We start from the raw sequence: 13,477 nt of genomic DNA, 5'->3' as shown, positions 1-13,477 counted from the left end.
CTACACAATGGACATAAGGCACTCTAAAAATAGGTGCATCTCTATAACTATCGTCGTACCTGGATGGTTACAGACAATGTCTTCAGTTCCCACTGAATTTGTGTTCAACTCAGACGCGTGAAACTCGGCCAAAAGCTGCGCATCTGGTTGGTTGGCCACTGGAAAGCTTCCTGGCTCGGAAAATGCAGAGAAACACATTCTGCAAAAGCTCGGGCAACATGCCGTGACCCGGATTCGAACCGGGGTTCTTGCGGCCACAACGCAAAGTCCTAACCACTAGACGATCACGGCCACCTGTCACCCTGTTATCAGCAAGGCATATTAGCTCAAAACATTCTTGGTTCTGTAACGGCTTGAACTTGATTTCTTTTCACTGTCTTCACAAAATGCAGGGGTAAATTACGTCTTTCCTAAAGGCAACTAAAATATACGTAAATCAGGAGTCTATTTCCAAATTTAATTTGCTGAATTAAAAGGTTTTGAATAGTTTCAAGTCAAATGGTTTTATGCATTGCTTTGAAATGGGCCGACCTGTAAAAGTAAACGTGTGTGCTTTAATGGAATATTGAAATATTAATGATATCCCCAAAAAGGTGTAGATGCCGAGACCAGGATTCGAACCTGGGTTCTTGCGGCCACAACGCAAAGTCCTAACCACTAGACGATCACGGCTGTTCTACAACCTGAAATGGCCAGCGATTTATACACAGTTTCAGCTTTTCCTTCTTACAATTATAGTCTATAAACACATCGCTTTGTCACAGTATAACGTTGATGACGCCCTCTAAAAACAGCAGGAAGTCCCGAACAAGTCAGTGAGCAGAGAGTTTCCGTCATCTACTTATTACACTACAAATGTACATGATGATAGGAGTAACTTACAGTCACAGTATTCACGACACGAAGGTAGCAAATACATCAGAGAGTTATTTGCCATAGAAGATGGACAAGGAAAATATGCCTACTTTTGATGGAAGCAATCAGGAGTGTAACGCCTCAGATAGCTACGTTAGCTACACAATGGACATAAGGCACTCTAAAAGTAGGTGCATCTCTATAACTATCGTCGTACCTGGATGGTTACAGACAATGTCTTCATTTCCCACTGAATTTGTGTTCAACTCAGACGCGTGAAACTCGGCCAAAAGCTGCGCATCTGGTTGGTTGGCCACTGGAAAGCTTCCTGGCTCGGAAAATGCAGAGAAACACATTCTGCAAAAGCTCGGGCAACATGCCGTGACCCGGATTCGAACCGGGGTTCTTGCGGCCACAACGCAAAGTCCTAACCACTAGACGATCACGGCTGTTCTACAACCTGAAATGGCCAGCGATTTATACACAGTTTCAGCTTTTCCTTCTTACAATTATAGTCTATAAACACATCGCTTTGTCACAGTATAACGTTGATGACGCCCTCTAAAAACAGCAGGAAGTCCCGAACAAGTCAGTGAGCAGAGAGTTTCCGTCATCTACTTATTACACTACAAATGTACATGATGATAGGAGTAACTTACAGTCACAGTATTCACGACACGAAGGTAGCAAATACATCAGAGAGTTATTTGCCATAGAAGATGGACAAGGAAAATATGCCTACTTTTGATGGAAGCAATCAGGAGTGTAACGCCTTAGATAGCTACGTTAGCTACACAATGGACATAAGGCACTCTAAAAATAGGTGCATCTCTATAACTATCGTCGTACCTGGATGGTTACAGACAATGTCTTCATTTCCCACTGAATTTGTGTTCAACTCAGACGCGTGAAACTCGGCCAAAAGCTGCGCATCTGGTTGGTTGGCCACTGGAAAGCTTCCTGGCTCGGAAAATGCAGACAAACACATTCTGCAAATGCTCGGGCAACATGCCGTGACCCGGATTCGAACCGGGGTTCTTGCGGCCACAACGCAAAGTCCTAACCACTAGACGATCACGGCCACCTGTCACCCTGTTATCAGCAAGGCATATTAGCTCAAAACATTCTTGGTTCTGTAACGGCTTGAACTTGATTTCTTTTCACTGTCTTCACAAAATGCAGGGGTAAATTACGTCTTTCCTAAAGGCAACTAAAATATACGTAAATCAGGAGTCTATTTCCAAATTTAATTTGCTGAATTAAAAGGTTTTGAATAGTTTCAAGTCAAATGGTTTCATGCATTGATTTGAAATGGGCCGACCTGTAAAAGTAAACGTGTGTGCTTTAATGGAATATTGAAATATTAATGATATCCCCAAAAAGGTGTAGATGCCGAGACCAGGATTCGAACCTGGGTTCTTGCGGCCACAACGCAAAGTCCTAACCACTAGACGATCACGGCTGTTCTACAACCTGAAATGGCCAGCGATTTATACACAGTTTCAGCTTTTCCTTCTTACAATTATAGTCTATAAACACATCGCTTTGTCACAGTATAACGTTGATGACGCCCTCTAAAAACAGCAGGAAGTCCCGAACAAGTCAATGAGCAGAGAGTTTCCGTCATCTACTTATTACACTACAAATGTACATGATGATAGGAGTAACTTACAGTCACAGTATTCACGACACGAAGGTAGCAAATACATCAGAGAGTTATTTGCCATAGAAGATGGACAAGGAAAATATGCCTACTTTTGATGGAAGCAATCAGGAGTGTAACGCCTCAGATAGCTACGTTAGCTACACAATGGACATAAGGCACTCTAAAAGTAGGTGCATCTCTATAACTATCGTCGTACCTGGATGGTTACAGACAATGTCTTCATTTCCCACTGAATTTGTGTTCAACTCAGACGCGTGAAACTCGGCCAAAAGCTGTGCATCTGGTTGGTTGGCCACTGGAAAGCTTCCTGGCTCGGAAAATGCAGAGAAACACATTCTGCAAAAGCTCGGGCAACATGCCGTGACCCGGATTCGAACCGGGGTTCTTGCGGCCACAACGCAAAGTCCTAACCACTAGACGATCACGGCCACCTGTCACCCTGTTATCAGCAAGGCATATTAGCTCAAAACATTCTTGGTTCTGTAACGGCTTGAACTTGATTTCTTTTCACTGTCTTCACAAAATGCAGGGGTAAATTACGTCTTTCCTAAAGGCAACTAAAATATACGTAAATCAGGAGTCTATTTCCAAATTTAATTTGCTGAATTAAAAGGTTTTGAATAGTTTCAAGTCAAATGGTTTTATGCATTGCTTTGAAATGGGCCGACCTGTAAAAGTAAACGTGTGTGCTTTAATGGAATATTGAAACATTAATGATATCCCCAAAAAGGTGTAGATGCCGAGACCAGGATTCGAACCTGGGTTCTTGCGGCCACAACGCAAAGTCCTAACCACTAGACGATCACGGCTGTTCTACAACCTGAAATGGCCAGCGATTTATACACAGTTTCAGCTTTTCCTTCTTACAATTATAGTCTATAAACACATCGCTTTGTCACAGTATAACGTTGATGACGCCCTCTAAAAACAGCAGGAAGTCCCGAACAAGTCAATGAGCAGAGAGTTTCCGTCATCTACTTATTACACTACAAATGTACATGATGATAGGAGTAACTTACAGTCACAGTATTCACGACACGAAGGTAGCAAATACATCAGAGAGTTATTTGCCATAGAAGATGGACAAGGAAAATATGCCTACTTTTGATGGAAGCAATCAGGAGTGTAACGCCTCAGATAGCTACGTTAGCTACACAATGGACATAAGGCACTCTAAAAATAGGTGCATCTCTATAACTATCGTCGTACCTGGATGGTTACAGACAATGTCTTCAGTTCCCACTGAATTTGTGTTCAACTCAGACGCGTGAAACTCGGCCAAAAGCTGCGCATCTGGTTGGTTGGCCACTGGAAAGCTTCCTGGCTCGGAAAATGCAGAGAAACACATTCTGCAGAAGCTCGGGCAACATGCCGTGACCCGGATTCGAACCGGGGTTCTTGCGGCCACAACGCAAAGTCCTAACCACTAGACGATCACGGCCACCTGTCACCCTGTTATCAGCAAGGCATATTAGCTCAAAACATTCTTGGTTCTGTAACGGCTTGAACTTGATTTCTTTTCACTGTCTTCACAAAATGCAGGGGTAAATTACGTCTTTCCTAAAGGCAACTAAAATATACGTAAATCAGGAGTCTATTTCCAAATTTAATTTGCTGAATTAAAAGGTTTTGAATAGTTTCAAGTCAAATGGTTTTATGCATTGCTTTGAAATGGGCCGACCTGTAAAAGTAAACGTGTGTGCTTTAATGGAATATTGAAATATTAATGATATCCCCAAAAAGGTGTAGATGCCGAGACCAGGATTCGAACCTGGGTTCTTGCGGCCACAACGCAAAGTCCTAACCACTAGACGATCACGGCTGTTCTACAACCTGAAATGGCCAGCGATTTATACACAGTTTCAGCTTTTCCTTCTTACAATTATAGTCTATAAACACATCGCTTTGTCACAGTATAACGTTGATGACGCCCTCTAAAAACAGCAGGAAGTCCCGAACAAGTCAATGAGCAGAGAGTTTCCGTCATCTACTTATTACACTACAAATGTACATGATGATAGGAGTAACTTACAGTCACAGTATTCACGACACGAAGGTAGCAAATACATCAGAGAGTTATTTGCCATAGAAGATGGACAAGGAAAATATGCCTACTTTTGATGGAAGCAATCAGGAGTGTAACGCCTCAGATAGCTACGTTAGCTACACAATGGACATAAGGCACTCTAAAAATAGGTGCATCTCTATAACTATCGTCGTACCTGGATGGTTACAGACAATGTCTTCAGTTCCCACTGAATTTGTGTTCAACTCAGACGCGTGAAACTCGGCCAAAAGCTGCGCATCTGGTTGGTTGGCCACTGGAAAGCTTCCTGGCTCGGAAAATGCAGAGAAACACATTCTGCAAAAGCTCGGGCAACATGCCGTGACCTGGATTCGAACCGGGGTTCTTGCGGCCACAACGCAAAGTCCTAACCACTAGACGATCACGGCCACCTGTCACCCTGTTATCAGCAAGGCATATTAGCTCAAAACATTCTTGGTTCTGTAACGGCTTGAACTTGATTTCTTTTCACTGTCTTCACAAAATGCAGGGGTAAATTACGTCTTTCCTAAAGGCAACTAAAATATACGTAAATCAGGAGTCTATTTCCAAATTTAATTTGCTGAATTAAAAGGTTTTGAATAGTTTCAAGTCAAATGGTTTTATGCATTGCTTTGAAATGGGCCGACCTGTAAAAGTAAACGTGTGTGCTTTAATGGAATATTGAAATATTAATGATATCCCCAAAAAGGTGTAGATGCCGAGACCAGGATTCGAACCTGGGTTCTTGCGGCCACAACGCAAAGTCCTAACCACTAGACGATCACGGCTGTTCTACAACCTGAAATGGCCAGCGATTTATACACAGTTTCAGCTTTTCCTTCTTACAATTATAGTCTATAAACACATCGCTTTGTCACAGTATAACGTTGATGACGCCCTCTAAAAACAGCAGGAAGTCCCGAACAAGTCAATGAGCAGAGAGTTTCCGTCATCTACTTATTACACTACAAATGTACATGATGATAGGAGTAACTTACAGTCACAGTATTCACGACACGAAGGTAGCAAATACATCAGAGAGTTATTTGCCATAGAAGATGGACAAGGAAAATATGCCTACTTTTGATGGAAGCAATCAGGAGTGTAACGCCTCAGATAGCTACGTTAGCTACACAATGGACATAAGGCACTCTAAAAATAGGTGCATCTCTATAACTATCGTCGTACCTGGATGGTTACAGACAATGTCTTCAGTTCCCACTGAATTTGTGTTCAACTCAGACGCGTGAAACTCGGCCAAAAGCTGCGCATCTGGTTGGTTGGCCACTGGAAAGCTTCCTGGCTCGGAAAATGCAGAGAAACACATTCTGCAAAAGCTCGGGCAACATGCCGTGACCCGGATTCGAACCGGGGTTCTTGCGGCCACAACGCAAAGTCCTAACCACTAGACGATCACGGCCACCTGTCACCCTGTTATCAGCAAGGCATATTAGCTCAAAACATTCTTGGTTCTGTAACGGCTTGAACTTGATTTCTTTTCACTGTCTTCACAAAATGCAGGGGTAAATTACGTCTTTCCTAAAGGCAACTAAAATATACGTAAATCAGGAGTCTATTTCCAAATTTAATTTGCTGAATTAAAAGGTTTTGAATAGTTTCAAGTCAAATGGTTTTATGCATTGCTTTGAAATGGGCCGACCTGTAAAAGTAAACGTGTGTGCTTTAATGGAATATTGAAATATTAATGATATCCCCAAAAAGGTGTAGATGCCGAGACCAGGATTCGAACCTGGGTTCTTGCGGCCACAACGCAAAGTCCTAACCACTAGACGATCACGGCTGTTCTACAACCTGAAATGGCCAGCGATTTATACACAGTTTCAGCTTTTCCTTCTTACAATTATAGTCTATAAACACATCGCTTTGTCACAGTATAACGTTGATGACGCCCTCTAAAAACAGCAGGAAGTCCCGAACAAGTCAATGAGCAGAGAGTTTCCGTCATCTACTTATTACACTACAAATGTACATGATGATAGGAGTAACTTACAGTCACAGTATTCACGACACGAAGGTAGCAAATACATCAGAGAGTTATTTGCCATAGAAGATGGACAAGGAAAATATGCCTACTTTTGATGGAAGCAATCAGGAGTGTAACGCCTCAGATAGCTACGTTAGCTACACAATGGACATAAGGCACTCTAAAAATAGGTGCATCTCTATAACTATCGTCGTACCTGGATGGTTACAGACAATGTCTTCAGTTCCCACTGAATTTGTGTTCAACTCAGACGCGTGAAACTCGGCCAAAAGCTGCGCATCTGGTTGGTTGGCCACTGGAAAGCTTCCTGGCTCGGAAAATGCAGAGAAACACATTCTGCAAAAGCTCGGGCAACATGCCGTGACCCGGATTCGAACCGGGGTTCTTGCGGCCACAACGCAAAGTCCTAACCACTAGACGATCACGGCCACCTGTCACCCTGTTATCAGCAAGGCATATTAGCTCCAAACATTCTTGGTTCTGTAACGGCTTGAACTTGATTTCTTTTCACTGTCTTCACAAAATGCAGGGGTAAATTACGTCTTTCCTAAAGGCAACTAAAATATACGTAAATCAGGAGTCTATTTCCAAATTTAATTTGCTGAATTAAAAGGTTTTGAATAGTTTCAAGTCAAATGGTTTTATGCATTGCTTTGAAATGGGCCGACCTGTAAAAGTAAACGTGTGTGCTTTAATGGAATATTGAAATATTAATGATATCCCCAAAAAGGTGTAGATGCCGAGACCAGGATTCGAACCTGGGTTCTTGCGGCCACAACGCAAAGTCCTAACCACTAGACGATCACGGCTGTTCTACAACCTGAAATGGCCAGCGATTTATACACAGTTTCAGCTTTTCCTTCTTACAATTATAGTCTATAAACACATCGCTTTGTCACAGTATAACGTTGATGACGCCCTCTAAAAACAGCAGGAAGTCCCGAACAAGTCAATGAGCAGAGAGTTTCCGTCATCTACTTATTACACTACAAATGTACATGATGATAGGAGTAACTTACAGTCACAGTATTCACGACACGAAGGTAGCAAATACATCAGAGAGTTATTTGCCATAGAAGATGGACAAGGAAAATATGCCTACTTTTGATGGAAGCAATCAGGAGTGTAACGCCTCAGATAGCTACGTTAGCTACACAATGGACATAAGGCACTCTAAAAATAGGTGCATCTCTATAACTATCGTCGTACCTGGATGGTTACAGACAATGTCTTCAGTTCCCACTGAATTTGTGTTCAACTCAGACGCGTGAAACTCGGCCAAAAGCTGCGCATCTGGTTGGTTGGCCACTGGAAAGCTTCCTGGCTCGGAAAATGCAGAGAAACACATTCTGCAAAAGCTCGGGCAACATGCCGTGACCCGGATTCGAACCGGGGTTCTTGCGGCCACAACGCAAAGTCCTAACCACTAGACGATCACGGCCACCTGTCACCCTGTTATCAGCAAGGCATATTAGCTCAAAACATTCTTGGTTCTGTAACGGCTTGAACTTGATTTCTTTTCACTGTCTTCACAAAATGCAGGGGTAAATTACGTCTTTCCTAAAGGCAACTAAAATATACGTAAATCAGGAGTCTATTTCCAAATTTAATTTGCTGAATTAAAAGGTTTTGAATAGTTTCAAGTCAAATGGTTTTATGCATTGCTTTGAAATGGGCCGACCTGTAAAAGTAAACGTGTGTGCTTTAATGGAATATTGAAATATTAATGATATCCCCAAAAAGGTGTAGATGCCGAGACCAGGATTCGAACCTGGGTTCTTGCGGCCACAACGCAAAGTCCTAACCACTAGACGATCACGGCTGTTCTACAACCTGAAATGGCCAGCGATTTATACACAGTTTCAGCTTTTCCTTCTTACAATTATAGTCTATAAACACATCGCTTTGTCACAGTATAACGTTGATGACGCCCTCTAAAAACAGCAGGAAGTCCCGAACAAGTCAATGAGCAGAGAGTTTCCGTCATCTACTTATTACACTACAAATGTACATGATGATAGGAGTAACTTACAGTCACAGTATTCACGACACGAAGGTAGCAAATACATCAGAGAGTTATTTGCCATAGAAGATGGACAAGGAAAATATGCCTACTTTTGATGGAAGCAATCAGGAGTGTAACGCCTCAGATAGCTACGTTAGCTACACAATGGACATAAGGCACTCTAAAAGTAGGTGCATCTCTATAACTATCGTCGTACCTGGATGGTTACAGACAATGTCTTCAGTTCCCACTGAATTTGTGTTCAACTCAGACGCGTGAAACTCGGCCAAAAGCTGCGCATCTGGTTGGTTGGCCACTGGAAAGCTTCCTGGCTCGGAAAATGCAGAGAAACACATTCTGCAAAAGCTCGGGCAACATGCCGTGACCCGGATTCGAACCGGGGTTCTTGCGGCCACAACGCAAAGTCCTAACCACTAGACGATCACGGCCACCTGTCACCCTGTTATCAGCAAGGCATATTAGCTCAAAACATTCTTGGTTCTGTAACGGCTTGAACTTGATTTCTTTTCACTGTCTTCACAAAATGCAGGGGTAAATTACGTCTTTCCTAAAGGCAACTAAAATATACGTAAATCAGGAGTCTATTTCCAAATTTAATTTGCTGAATTAAAAGGTTTTGAATAGTTTCAAGTCAAATGGTTTTATGCATTGCTTTGAAATGGGCCGACCTGTAAAAGTAAACGTGTGTGCTTTAATGGAATATTGAAATATTAATGATATCCCCAAAAAGGTGTAGATGCCGAGACCAGGATTCGAACCTGGGTTCTTGCGGCCACAACGCAAAGTCCTAACCACTAGACGATCACGGCTGTTCTACAACCTGAAATGGCCAGCGATTTATACACAGTTTCAGCTTTTCCTTCTTACAATTATAGTCTATAAACACATCGCTTTGTCACAGTATAACGTTGATGACGCCCTCTAAAAACAGCAGGAAGTCCCGAACAAGTCAATGAGCAGAGAGTTTCCGTCATCTACTTATTACACTACAAATGTACATGATGATAGGAGTAACTTACAGTCACAGTATTCACGACACGAAGGTAGCAAATACATCAGAGAGTTATTTGCCATAGAAGATGGACAAGGAAAATATGCCTACTTTTGATGGAAGCAATCAGGAGTGTAACGCCTCAGATAGCTACGTTAGCTACACAATGGACATAAGGCACTCTAAAAATAGGTGCATCTCTATAACTATCGTCGTACCTGGATGGTTACAGACAATGTCTTCAGTTCCCACTGAATTTGTGTTCAACTCAGACGCGTGAAACTCGGCCAAAAGCTGCGCATCTGGTTGGTTGGCCACTGGAAAGCTTCCTGGCTCGGAAAATGCAGAGAAACACATTCTGCAAAAGCTCGGGCAACATGCCGTGACCCGGATTCGAACCGGGGTTCTTGCGGCCACAACGCAAAGTCCTAACCACTAGACGATCACGGCCACCTGTCACCCTGTTATCAGCAAGGCATATTAGCTCAAAACATTCTTGGTTCTGTAACGGCTTGAACTTGATTTCTTTTCACTGTCTTCACAAAATGCAGGGGTAAATTACGTCTTTCCTAAAGGCAACTAAAATATACGTAAATCAGGAGTCTATTTCCAAATTTAATTTGCTGAATTAAAAGGTTTTGAATAGTTTCAAGTCAAATGGTTTTATGCATTGCTTTGAAATGGGCCGACCTGTAAAAGTAAACGTGTGTGCTTTAATGGAATATTGAAATATTAATGATATCCCCAAAAAGGTGTAGATGCCGAGACCAGGATTCGAACCTGGGTTCTTGCGGCCACAACGCAAAGTCCTAACCACTAGACGATCACGGCTGTTCTACAACCTGAAATGGCCAGCGATTTATACACAGTTTCAGCTTTTCCTTCTTACAATTATAGTCTATAAACACATCGCTTTGTCACAGTATAACGTTGATGACGCCCTCTAAAAACAGCAGGAAGTCCCGAACAAGTCAGTGAGCAGAGAGTTTCCGTCATCTACTTATTACACTACAAATGTACATGATGATAGGAGTAACTTACAGTCACAGTATTCACGACACGAAGGTAGCAAATACATCAGAGAGTTATTTGCCATAGAAGATGGACAAGGAAAATATGCCTACTTTTGATGGAAGCAATCAGGAGTGTAACGCCTCAGATAGCTACGTTAGCTACACAATGGACATAAGGCACTCTAAAAGTAGGTGCATCTCTATAACTATCGTCGTACCTGGATGGTTACAGACAATGTCTTCATTTCCCACTGAATTTGTGTTCAACTCAGACGCGTGAAACTCGGCCAAAAGCTGCGCATCTGGTTGGTTGGCCACTGGAAAGCTTCCTGGCTCGGAAAATGCAGAGAAACACATTCTGCAAAAGCTCGGGCAACATGCCGTGACCCGGATTCGAACCGGGGTTCTTGCGGCCACAACGCAAAGTCCTAACCACTAGACGATCACGGCCACCTGTCACCCTGTTATCAGCAAGGCATATTAGCTCAAAACATTCTTGGTTCTGTAACGGCTTGAACTTGATTTCTTTTCACTGTCTTCACAAAATGCAGGGGTAAATTACGTCTTTCCTAAAGGCAACTAAAATATACGTAAATCAGGAGTCTATTTCCAAATTTAATTTGCTGAATTAAAAGGTTTTGAATAGTTTCAAGTCAAATGGTTTTATGCATTGCTTTGAAATGGGCCGACCTGTAAAAGTAAACGTGTGTGCTTTAATGGAATATTGAAATATTAATGATATCCCCAAAAAGGTGTAGATGCCGAGACCAGGATTCGAGACACAAAATGGAGGGGTAAATTACGTCTTTCCTAAAGGCAACTAAAATATACGTAAATCAGGAGTCTATTTCCAAATTTAATTTGCTGAATTAAAAGGTTTTGAATAGTTTCAAGTCAAATGGTTTTATGCATTGCTTTGAAATGGGCCGACCTGTAAAAGTAAACGTGTGTGCTTTAATGGAATATTGAAATATTAATGATATCCCCAAAAAGGTGTAGATGCCGAGACCAGGATTCGAACCTGGGTTCTTGCGGCCACAACGCAAAGTCCTAACCACTAGACGATCACGGCTGTTCTACAACCTGAAATGGCCAGCGATTTATACACAGTTTCAGCTTTTCCTTCTTACAATTATAGTCTATAAACACATCGCTTTGTCACAGTATAACGTTGATGACGCCCTCTAAAAACAGCAGGAAGTCCCGAACAAGTCAGTGAGCAGAGAGTTTCCGTCATCTACTTATTACACTACAAATGTACATGATGATAGGAGTAACTTACAGTCACAGTATTCACGACACGAAGGTAGCAAATACATCAGAGAGTTATTTGCCATAGAAGATGGACAAGGAAAATATGCCTACTTTTGATGGAAGCAATCAGGAGTGTAACGCCTCAGATAGCTACGTTAGCTACACAATGGACATAAGGCACTCTAAAAGTAGGTGCATCTCTATAACTATCGTCGTACCTGGATGGTTACAGACAATGTCTTCAGTTCCCACTGAATTTGTGTTCAACTCAGACGCGTGAAACTCGGCCAAAAGCTGCGCATCTGGTTGGTTGGCCACTGGAAAGCTTCCTGGCTCGGAAAATGCAGAGAAACACATTCTGCAAAAGCTCGGGCAACATGCCGTGACCCGGATTCGAACCGGGGTTCTTGCGGCCACAACGCAAAGTCCTAACCACTAGACGATCACGGCCACCTGTCACCCTGTTATCAGCAAGGCATATTAGCTCAAAACATTCTTGGTTCTGTAACGGCTTGAACTTGATTTCTTTTCACTGTCTTCACAAAATGCAGGGGTAAATTACGTCTTTCCTAAAGGCAACTAAAATATACGTAAATCAGGAGTCTATTTCCAAATTTAATTTGCTGAATTAAAAGGTTTTGAATAGTTTCAAGTCAAATGGTTTTATGCATTGCTTTGAAATGGGCCGACCTGTAAAAGTAAACGTGTGTGCTTTAATGGAATATTGAAATATTAATGATATCCCCAAAAAGGTGTAGATGCCGAGACCAGGATTCGAACCTGGGTTCTTGCGGCCACAACGCAAAGTCCTAACCACTAGACGATCACGGCTGTTCTACAACCTGAAATGGCCAGCGATTTATACACAGTTTCAGCTTTTCCTTCTTACAATTATAGTCTATAAACACATCGCTTTGTCACAGTATAACGTTGATGACGCCCTCTAAAAACAGCAGGAAGTCCCGAACAAGTCAATGAGCAGAGAGTTTCCGTCATCTACTTATTACACTACAAATGTACATGATGATAGGAGTAACTTACAGTCACAGTATTCACGACACGAAGGTAGCAAATACATCAGAGAGTTATTTGCGATAGAAGATGGACAAGGAAAATATGCCTACTTTTGATGGAAGCAATCAGGAGTGTAACGCCTCAGATAGCTACGTTAGCTACACAATGGACATAAGGCACTCTAAAAGTAGGTGCATCTCTATAACTATCGTCGTACCTGGATGGTTACAGACAATGTCTTCATTTCCCACTGAATTTGTGTTCAACTCAGACGCGTGAAACTCGGCCAAAAGCTGCGCATCTGGTTGGTTGGCCACTGGAAAGCTTCCTGGCTCGGAAAATGCAGAGAAACACATTCTGCAAAAGCTCGGGCAACATGCCGTGACCCGGATTCGAACCGGGGTTCTTGCGGCCACAACGCAAAGTCCTAACCACTAGACGATCACGGCCACCTGTCACCCTGTTATCAGCAAGGCATATTAGCTCCAAACATTCTTGGTTCTGTAACGGCTTGAACTTGATTTCTTTTCACTGTCTTCACAAAATGCAGGGGTAAATTACGTCTTTCCTAAAGGCAACTAAAATATACGTAAATCAGGAGTCTAT

The 13,477-nt window shown here is 42.4% G+C and overlaps 26 non-coding genes across 26 annotated transcripts; all 26 read right to left on the bottom strand.

The window, feature by feature from the left end:
• Positions 1 to 219: 219 nt before the first annotated feature.
• Positions 220 to 291, bottom strand: Trnah-gug (transfer RNA histidin (anticodon GUG)). Its single transcript has one exon. It is a non-coding gene; the product is annotated as a tRNA-His (tRNA).
• Positions 292 to 600: 309 nt separating this feature from the next.
• Trnah-gug (transfer RNA histidin (anticodon GUG)) lies at positions 601 to 672 on the bottom strand. The gene has a single exon. It is a non-coding gene; the product is annotated as a tRNA-His (tRNA).
• Positions 673 to 1,232: 560 nt separating this feature from the next.
• Positions 1,233 to 1,304, bottom strand: Trnah-gug (transfer RNA histidin (anticodon GUG)). The gene has a single exon. It is a non-coding gene; the product is annotated as a tRNA-His (tRNA).
• Positions 1,305 to 1,864: 560 nt separating this feature from the next.
• Positions 1,865 to 1,936, bottom strand: Trnah-gug (transfer RNA histidin (anticodon GUG)). Its single transcript has one exon. It is a non-coding gene; the product is annotated as a tRNA-His (tRNA).
• A 309-nt stretch (positions 1,937 to 2,245) lies between these two features.
• Positions 2,246 to 2,317, bottom strand: Trnah-gug (transfer RNA histidin (anticodon GUG)). The gene has a single exon. It is a non-coding gene; the product is annotated as a tRNA-His (tRNA).
• Positions 2,318 to 2,877: 560 nt separating this feature from the next.
• Trnah-gug (transfer RNA histidin (anticodon GUG)) lies at positions 2,878 to 2,949 on the bottom strand. Its single transcript has one exon. It is a non-coding gene; the product is annotated as a tRNA-His (tRNA).
• Positions 2,950 to 3,258: 309 nt separating this feature from the next.
• Trnah-gug (transfer RNA histidin (anticodon GUG)) lies at positions 3,259 to 3,330 on the bottom strand. Its single transcript has one exon. It is a non-coding gene; the product is annotated as a tRNA-His (tRNA).
• Positions 3,331 to 3,890: 560 nt separating this feature from the next.
• Positions 3,891 to 3,962, bottom strand: Trnah-gug (transfer RNA histidin (anticodon GUG)). The gene has a single exon. It is a non-coding gene; the product is annotated as a tRNA-His (tRNA).
• A 309-nt stretch (positions 3,963 to 4,271) lies between these two features.
• Trnah-gug (transfer RNA histidin (anticodon GUG)) lies at positions 4,272 to 4,343 on the bottom strand. Its single transcript has one exon. It is a non-coding gene; the product is annotated as a tRNA-His (tRNA).
• A 560-nt stretch (positions 4,344 to 4,903) lies between these two features.
• On the bottom strand, positions 4,904 to 4,975 carry Trnah-gug (transfer RNA histidin (anticodon GUG)). Its single transcript has one exon. It is a non-coding gene; the product is annotated as a tRNA-His (tRNA).
• A 309-nt stretch (positions 4,976 to 5,284) lies between these two features.
• Trnah-gug (transfer RNA histidin (anticodon GUG)) lies at positions 5,285 to 5,356 on the bottom strand. The gene has a single exon. It is a non-coding gene; the product is annotated as a tRNA-His (tRNA).
• Positions 5,357 to 5,916: 560 nt separating this feature from the next.
• Positions 5,917 to 5,988, bottom strand: Trnah-gug (transfer RNA histidin (anticodon GUG)). Its single transcript has one exon. It is a non-coding gene; the product is annotated as a tRNA-His (tRNA).
• A 309-nt stretch (positions 5,989 to 6,297) lies between these two features.
• Trnah-gug (transfer RNA histidin (anticodon GUG)) lies at positions 6,298 to 6,369 on the bottom strand. Its single transcript has one exon. It is a non-coding gene; the product is annotated as a tRNA-His (tRNA).
• Positions 6,370 to 6,929: 560 nt separating this feature from the next.
• On the bottom strand, positions 6,930 to 7,001 carry Trnah-gug (transfer RNA histidin (anticodon GUG)). Its single transcript has one exon. It is a non-coding gene; the product is annotated as a tRNA-His (tRNA).
• A 309-nt stretch (positions 7,002 to 7,310) lies between these two features.
• On the bottom strand, positions 7,311 to 7,382 carry Trnah-gug (transfer RNA histidin (anticodon GUG)). The gene has a single exon. It is a non-coding gene; the product is annotated as a tRNA-His (tRNA).
• Positions 7,383 to 7,942: 560 nt separating this feature from the next.
• On the bottom strand, positions 7,943 to 8,014 carry Trnah-gug (transfer RNA histidin (anticodon GUG)). The gene has a single exon. It is a non-coding gene; the product is annotated as a tRNA-His (tRNA).
• A 309-nt stretch (positions 8,015 to 8,323) lies between these two features.
• On the bottom strand, positions 8,324 to 8,395 carry Trnah-gug (transfer RNA histidin (anticodon GUG)). Its single transcript has one exon. It is a non-coding gene; the product is annotated as a tRNA-His (tRNA).
• A 560-nt stretch (positions 8,396 to 8,955) lies between these two features.
• On the bottom strand, positions 8,956 to 9,027 carry Trnah-gug (transfer RNA histidin (anticodon GUG)). The gene has a single exon. It is a non-coding gene; the product is annotated as a tRNA-His (tRNA).
• A 309-nt stretch (positions 9,028 to 9,336) lies between these two features.
• Positions 9,337 to 9,408, bottom strand: Trnah-gug (transfer RNA histidin (anticodon GUG)). Its single transcript has one exon. It is a non-coding gene; the product is annotated as a tRNA-His (tRNA).
• A 560-nt stretch (positions 9,409 to 9,968) lies between these two features.
• Trnah-gug (transfer RNA histidin (anticodon GUG)) lies at positions 9,969 to 10,040 on the bottom strand. Its single transcript has one exon. It is a non-coding gene; the product is annotated as a tRNA-His (tRNA).
• Positions 10,041 to 10,349: 309 nt separating this feature from the next.
• Positions 10,350 to 10,421, bottom strand: Trnah-gug (transfer RNA histidin (anticodon GUG)). The gene has a single exon. It is a non-coding gene; the product is annotated as a tRNA-His (tRNA).
• A 560-nt stretch (positions 10,422 to 10,981) lies between these two features.
• Trnah-gug (transfer RNA histidin (anticodon GUG)) lies at positions 10,982 to 11,053 on the bottom strand. Its single transcript has one exon. It is a non-coding gene; the product is annotated as a tRNA-His (tRNA).
• Positions 11,054 to 11,603: 550 nt separating this feature from the next.
• Positions 11,604 to 11,675, bottom strand: Trnah-gug (transfer RNA histidin (anticodon GUG)). Its single transcript has one exon. It is a non-coding gene; the product is annotated as a tRNA-His (tRNA).
• A 560-nt stretch (positions 11,676 to 12,235) lies between these two features.
• Trnah-gug (transfer RNA histidin (anticodon GUG)) lies at positions 12,236 to 12,307 on the bottom strand. Its single transcript has one exon. It is a non-coding gene; the product is annotated as a tRNA-His (tRNA).
• Positions 12,308 to 12,616: 309 nt separating this feature from the next.
• Trnah-gug (transfer RNA histidin (anticodon GUG)) lies at positions 12,617 to 12,688 on the bottom strand. Its single transcript has one exon. It is a non-coding gene; the product is annotated as a tRNA-His (tRNA).
• Positions 12,689 to 13,248: 560 nt separating this feature from the next.
• Trnah-gug (transfer RNA histidin (anticodon GUG)) lies at positions 13,249 to 13,320 on the bottom strand. The gene has a single exon. It is a non-coding gene; the product is annotated as a tRNA-His (tRNA).
• Positions 13,321 to 13,477: the final 157 nt, after the last annotated feature.

Source organism: Haliotis cracherodii, unplaced genomic scaffold (genome assembly GCF_022045235.1).
Source record: "Haliotis cracherodii isolate W230 unplaced genomic scaffold, xgHalCrac1.p SCAF_11, whole genome shotgun sequence".
Classification (NCBI taxonomy): Eukaryota; Metazoa; Mollusca; class Gastropoda; order Lepetellida; family Haliotidae; genus Haliotis; species Haliotis cracherodii.
Note: the sequence above shows the minus strand (reverse complement) of the source record. Positions and strands in the feature narration are given on the sequence as shown.